Source organism: Dama dama, chromosome 18, assembly GCF_033118175.1.
Source record: "Dama dama isolate Ldn47 chromosome 18, ASM3311817v1, whole genome shotgun sequence".
NCBI lineage: Eukaryota > Metazoa > Chordata > Mammalia > Artiodactyla > Cervidae > Dama > Dama dama.
In genome coordinates this window covers 47,620,185-47,627,773 of record NC_083698.1, presented here as the reverse complement: position 1 = coordinate 47,627,773, position 7,589 = coordinate 47,620,185, and positions in this window count along the sequence as shown.

Here is a 7,589-nt window from a genome sequence, read left to right as displayed (position 1 = left end):
TTTGTTTCTTTGTTTATAATCGGCTTCAGTGTGTATGAAACAAGTTCTTAGGAAACTAAACAAAGGTTCCCACTTGAAAACAAAAAGAGACCAACCAGAAAAAAATGGTGGTTTAGTTGCTAAGTCTTGTCCAACTCTTGCAACCCCATGGACCGTAGCCTGCCGGGCTCCTCCGTCCACGGGATTCTCCAGGCAAGAATACTGGAGGGGGTTGCTATTTCCGTCTCCAGGGAATCTTCCCACCCCAGGAATCGAACCTGGCTCTCCTACATTGCAGGCAGATTCTTTACCGACTGAGCTATGAGGGAAGCCCTTAGATAGATCCCTTGGTTCCTGTTAATTTGACCAGTACTCTTTAGGTAAAAGACATTGCCCTCATTTTAGAGATTTGGAAATATTTATTCATTGGGAAGAAACAGTGTAGTAAGTACAGAAGCCAAGAGGGGAAACCTGCCTTGGCTATTGTACAAACTGCTGTGACGAGCTTTAGGGTGCAAGTATCTTTTCAAATCATGGTTTTCTCCGGATATAACCCATGAGTGGGATTGCTGGATCATATGGTAGTTTTATTGCAACATGGATGGATCTGGAGATTACCATACCAAGTGAGGTAAATCAGACAGAGAAAGACAAATATTGTATGACAAAACACTTACATATGGAATGTAAAAAAAAAAAAGTGATACAAATAAGCTTATATTAAAAAAAAGAATAGATTCACAGACTTATAAAACAGTTTTATGGTTACCAAAGGGGAAAAGTTGGGGGAGGGATATATTAGGAGTTTAGGATTAACATATACAAACTGCTAAATATAAAACAGATGATCAACAAGGACCTACTGCATAGCACAAAGAACTCTACTCAATATTCTGTGATAACTTATATGAGAAAAGAATCTGAAGAAGAATGGATATATGTATATGCATAACTGAATCACTTTGCTGTACCCCTGAAACTAACACAGCAGTGTAAATCAACTATACACTACTATAAAATAAAGATTAAATTTTAAAAAGGAAGCAATAAACATTTTAAAAAGGGGAAATTTGCAAAACTCTGAAAAGTTTCGTGCAGCTGATTTCCCTGCCAGGACCATACTGGACAGCGCCTCCTGGGGTTTCCTACTTTCTTCCCCTCTGGCCCTGGGCTGCCCTGGCCTGGGAGGTGTAGAGAGGGGAGGGCAGTGGGGGTGGGGGGGACAGCCTGAGTGGCAGCAAGAGGGCGCTGGTGTGGCTGATGGGGTTTCATTCTCTCAGGCTTCAATTTTGTTCACATGCTCAAAACCACATTTTGGTTGATTTGTGGAAACCATTTAAGATGCCCATCAGCAGATGAATGGATAAGGAAGCTGTGGTACATATACACCATGGAATATTACTCAGCCGTTAAAAAGAATTCATTTGAATCAGTTCTAATGAGATGGATGAAACTGGAGCCCATTATACAGAGTGAAGTAAGCCAGAAAGATAAAGAACATTACAGCATGCTAACACATATATATGGAATTTAGAAAGATGGTAACGACAACCCTATATGCAAAACAGAAAAAGAGACACAGAAGTACAGAACAGACTTTTGAACTCTGTGGGAGAAGGTGAGGGTGGGATGTTTCGAAAGAACAGCATGTATATTATCTATGGTGAAACAGATCACCAGCCCAGGTGGGATGCATGAGACAAGTGCTCGGGCCTGGTGCACTGGGAAGACCCAGAGGAATCAGGTGGAGAGGGAGGTGGGAGGGGGGATCAGGATGGGGAATACGTATAAATCTATGGCTGATTCATATCAATGTATGACAAAACCCACTGAAAAAAAATAAATAAATAAAGGAAGAAAAAAAAAAAAAATAAAGTCAAACAGGCCCTACTGGTTGAGACTGTGCAAGGGGTAGCTGAGGTGTCAAAAAAATATAAGCACAGTTAAACCACAACCCACTTTGCTCACTTTCAAAAGGTCACAGCTAATGGAAGAGAAGATCTCTCTACCCAGGCATGTAATTGCTTTCCATGTGGGTCATGGTTCCCCATTATGGAAGTATATGCAAGTGCACACTCAGGTGTTTCAGTCGTGTCTGACTCTTTGCCACTCTACGGACTGCAGCCTGCCAGGCTCCTCTGTCCATGGGGATTCTCCAGGCAAGAATACTGGAGGGGGTTGCTATTTCCTTCTCCAGGGAATCTTCCCACCCCAGGAATCAAACCTGGGTCTCCTACATTGCAGGCAGGTTCTTTACCAACTGAGCTATGAGGGAAGCCCTTAGATAGATCCCTTGGTTCCTGTTAATTTGACCAGTACTCTTTAGCTAAAATACATTGCCCTCATCTTAGAGATTTGGAAATACTTATTCATTGGGAAGAAATAATGTAGTAAGTACAGAAGCCAAGAGGGGAAACCTGCCTTGGCTATTGTACAAACTGCTGTGACGAGCTTTAGGGTGCAAGTATCTTTTCAAATCATGGTTTTCTCCGGATATAACCCATGAGTGGGATTGCTGGATCATACAGTAGTTTTATTGCAACATGGATGGATCTGGAGATTACCATACTAAGTGAGGTAAATCAGAGAAAGACAAATACCGTATGACAACACTTACATATGGAATGTAAAAAAAAAGATACAAATAAACTTATATTAAAAAAAGAATAGATTCACAGTCTTTGAAAACAGTTTTACAGTTACCAAAGGGGAAAAGTTGGAGGAGGAATATATTTGGAGTTTAGGATTAACATATACAAACTGCTAAATATAAAACAGATGATCAACAAGGACCTACTGCGTAGCACAAAGAACTCTTCAATAATCTGTGATAACTTATATGAGAAAAGAATCTGAAGAAGAATGGATATATGTATATGCATAACTGAATCACTTTGCTGTACCCCTGAAACTAACACAGCAGTGTAAATCAACTATACACTACTATAAAATAAAGATTAAATTTTAAAAAGGAAGCAATAAACATTTAAAAAAGGGGGAAATTTGCAAATCTCTGAAAAGTTTCTTGCAGCTGATTTCCCAGCCAGGACCATACTGGACAGCGTCTCCTGGGGTTTCCTACTTTCTTCCCCTCTGGCCCTGGGCTTCCCTGGCCTGGGAGGTGTAGAGAGGTGAGGGCAGTGGGGGTGGGGGGGACACCCTGAGTGGCAGCAAGAGGGCGCTGGTGTGGCTGATGGTGTTTCATTCTCTCAGGCTTCAATTTTGTTCACATGCTCAAAACCACATTTTGGTTGATTTGTGGAAACTGTTTAGAGTCAAACAGGCCCTACTGGTTGAGACTGTGCAAGGGGTAGCTGAGGTGTCAAAAAAATATAAGCACAGTTAAACCACAACCCACTTTGCTCACTTTCAAAAGGTCACAGCTAATGGAAGAGAAGATCTCTCTACCAAGGTATGTAATTGCTTTCAATGTGGGTCATGGTTCCCCATTATGGAAGTATATGCAAGTGCACACTCAGGTGTTTCAGTCGTGTCTGACTCTTTGCCACTCTACGGACTGCAGCCTGCCAGGCTCCTCTGTCCATGGGGATTCTCCAGGCAAGAATACTGGAGTGGGTTGCCAAGCCCTCCTCCAGGGGATCTTCCTGACTCAGGGATCGAACCCAGGTCTCCTTTGTCTCCTGCATTGCAGGCAGATTCTTTACTGCTGAGCCACCAAGGAAGCCCATTTAAATACACAGTGCCTCCAATTTGCTCCTAAGTGAGTTGGGAAACTTACGCCCAGAATGTTCAGATGCTGCTCCTTCAACCACGCCCTTGACCCTGAAGGAAAGAGCAGACAGGACTCCTTGCAGCACTAAGATCGTCCTTGACATTCCACCAGCCACTTGTGCTCTTCCTTAATCTGAGACTTACTGAGGCTAGTACGTCTTGGTTTCACTTTCTCAGTGTAGATGGGAGGACACAAGATCCAATCCCTGAACCAAGCTGCATGGACAGATGTGAGATGCTTTGTTCTCATGAGAAAATAGACATGGAAGACCAGGGTTGACCTGTCATATTGAGTGTCATATACTGAGTCACCCAAGGCCCCATAAAGGCACTAACTGACTTTAGAGTCAACCTGAGTCAACTAGCGGATAGTAAATCAGACGCCAGCGCGACAGGTGAAGAGCAGAGGCTTGTTCAGCAATGTGAGCATGAAGAGCAGATGACCACCCACACACACCCAGCAGGTCCAGAGTGGGGCCCAGACCCTGCACTCCATCCATCCAGTCCCAGAGGGAAGCAAGTCTTCATGGCTGAGGTCAAGGCTTCAGCTCTCACAGTCCGACCACAGGGCACATTCAGGTCACATCCTCATTTCTCTTGTCTCTGCTCTGAAAGCCAACATCTAGGGGCCATGCCCTCCTAGGAGGACTAGCCAAGTCATACTGGTCCAGCCCAAGAGTTTGGGGGAGAGCTCTTTCTCAGGTTAAAATCACACACTGATGTCTGGCTCAGGCCCCAGCTATGATCATGGTGTAGACATGGGTTCACTCCTGGGACAGGATGCTCTCATCATAATGACAACACTGAAGTCTTGAGGTTTTAGTCCAAGGCCAGACCCTGGAGCTCCCACCTCCCCTCTCTCCATGTAAGAAGCTCCCCCTGGTGAGGCCCCAGCTCCTCAGGAAGCCTCTAGCTGCATTTCTGTCCTGTGGCCCATTCTTAGACTGAGCACGGGTGGAGTCGATTGACATCCACACAAATGACCATTTCCACCCAAACCACTGCCATTTTATCTATACACAACTAAGTGTTTCTTGAATAGCACAATGAACTAAAAAAAAAAAAATCCAAAAACGAGTAGACATGCTGCCTTCCTATGAAGCATTATGTTGAACATTCTTGTTTGAAAAAGAATAGCTCACAATATAATTGAGTTTATTTTAATTCGAACCAACTAAATACAAGGGAAAATGATGGCAATGATTTCATGGTGTAGTTTCAAAGAAGAGTATCCAGACTAATTTAGATCATTCTCTTAAGAGAAAGATACTGTTTCTGGAGACTTTTGGTATGTATTCATAATCCCTTGTGTCCCCCTTATACACATTAGGCCAAATGTATGATGCAAAACAGGAAAAATAAAACTAATTATTTTGATATGTAGGAACTTGTTACTTTTTAAAACTGTACAAAAAGGGCATGTGCATGAGTTAAAAAAAAAAGCAAGACAAATATAGGGTCTTAAGAAATATTGGAGTAGGAAATGGCAACCACTCCAGTATTCTTGCCTGGAAAATTACATGGACAGAGGAATCCAGTGGGCTACAGTCCATGAGGTCCCAAAGAGTTAGATACAACTGAGCACATACACTAAGAAGAAATATAAAAGAAATCTCAGACACGAAACAAGAAATTCCATTTGGCAAGTCAAAATAAAAACATGTTTTGCTTATGATGAAATACTACTGGCAGCTTTTCATTAAGAGATCAGATTCAGTCTCCTCTGAATACAGGGTGGACCATGACATTCTCTTAACATCCTCAGGCAGGTGACTAAATGGATATGAATATGGCACTATGTCATGAGATACTACAATCAATAAATTCTTTATTAGCTATTCAATAACATCAGCAGTGAATGTCACCTTTTCAGCCTTCAAAAGGAAGATCTCATCTCTGCTGTTTTTCCCTTTTTTGGTGACTTTCAGTGAGGGTTTTTTCATGGTTAGAAAGAGAGAAAATAAGAATATTTGAGATGTGGTGTAAAAAGGCAAAGTGCTACATTTTGCCCTACATTTTCATTAAGAAGTTTATGTACTGTACATGGACTGTGTTTTAGACACTTAAAGAACCATATGGAAGGCTATCGAAGGATTTATTTTTATAATAAATTTTAGAAAGGGATCGACTATTCACATGCCCACATTTCTGTTTTATGTCTGAACACTATTGAAGAAAGACAGGTTGAAGTACGTTGAGTACCACTGATGCAGTACAAGGCTTCCAACTGCCACTGCTTGTCTTTCTTTCCACTGTTGTTTTTCTATGTAGATGTCACCTCAATTGTCACTTTATTTTCTACTTAACATTTCACCACAGCTGAGCTATACATCTCAGGATGGTATAAATGATAGTCCCAGAATACTCTTTCAGCAAGTATTCCATTAGTTTTATATTTGGCCCCACACCTCACCAAAGCCTTCATTTCAGGACACTGAGTCTTTCATCTAGGTTGCAGCTGAGCATGTCTGACTTTGTGCTGCAGAAGAGAAGCTCAGGAACTAGGCCTGGTGCGTGTGCTGAGGGACTCACAGCTTCCCTGCCCAACCCAAGTCTGCTTTCCTCAACATACCCTCACCACCCCTTCTCCTGGGCTTCAAGGCAAAATTAGCCTGAAAATTAGCATAGCTATACACACGACTGAGTGATTTAAAAAAAATACATATTAAGGAGGCCCTGGGTACAATTAATATAACTGGAAAGGAACCTGTATTTCAGTTGGAAGTGATTGCTATCTTTATTCTCGAAGCTTCATTTCAGGTGGATCCTTCAGCTGATCCCTTCCGGTACCCTATCTTTAAAATTTCTGAGGATTTGATGCAGAGATAGGGGGACCTGGCCCTGTCCCCTGGTCCTCACTGACCTCTGGTTCAATTTAGGAGTCCTCCTTTGAACACACACACACACCTGATTCTCCAAAACTGCAATCTTCCCCATAATTTCCATGTTAAGTGGACCCCAGACATCATTTACTAGAAACTGTCCGGATTCAGTCTTCCCTAGTGGCTCAGGAGGTAAAGAATCTACCTGCAATGCAGGAGACACAGGAGATTTGGGTTCAACCCCTGGGTCAGAAAGATCCCCTGGAGGAGGGCATGGCAACCCACTCCAGTTTTCTTGCCTGGGGAATCCCATGGACAGAGGAACCTGGTGGGCTACAGTCCCTGGGGTCACAGATAGTTGGACACAGCAGAATGACAGCATGCACACACATCCAGGTTCAAGGTAAACAATAAGCCCTTCCGTTTCCTGAGCTCTTTCTCTACTTCTGGGACTGGACCACACACTGTGCTCACATGATCCTGTTTACTCTCCATGCAACCCCATGACTTCCCTTTTCACAGAAGGAAAAAAGGAGGTGAAACCCCTTGCCCAAAACACACAGCTATCATATTATTTGGAAATTTTAGTCTCCCACTGATGGTACCCTTGGAGGATACAACCCAATGCTGGCTCAGATAGCAGCAGGACTTTTCAGCAAGGATGGTTGTTCTGGGCTTGTCTTTTGCTCCCAAATTAGCAGGGCACTCACTGCTCTGTGGGGATAAAGTGGCCAAAGAGAGCATGAGATTTGTCTCCAGCCAGACCTGGCTTCAAATCCCAACCTAATTCTTCTTGGGCATGCAGTGACTTAAAAACCATCTCCTTTGGGGAAGGGATCAATTAGGAATTTGAGATTAATATATACACACCACTATACCTAAAATGGGCTTCCCTGGTGGCTCAGTTGGTAAAAAATCCACCTGCAATGCAAGAGACCAGGTTCGATCCTGGGTTGGGAAGATCTCTTGGAGTAAGGCATGGCAACCCACTCCAGTATTCTTGCCTGGAGAATCCCCATGAACAGAGGAGCCTTGTAGGCTACAGTCCATGGGGTC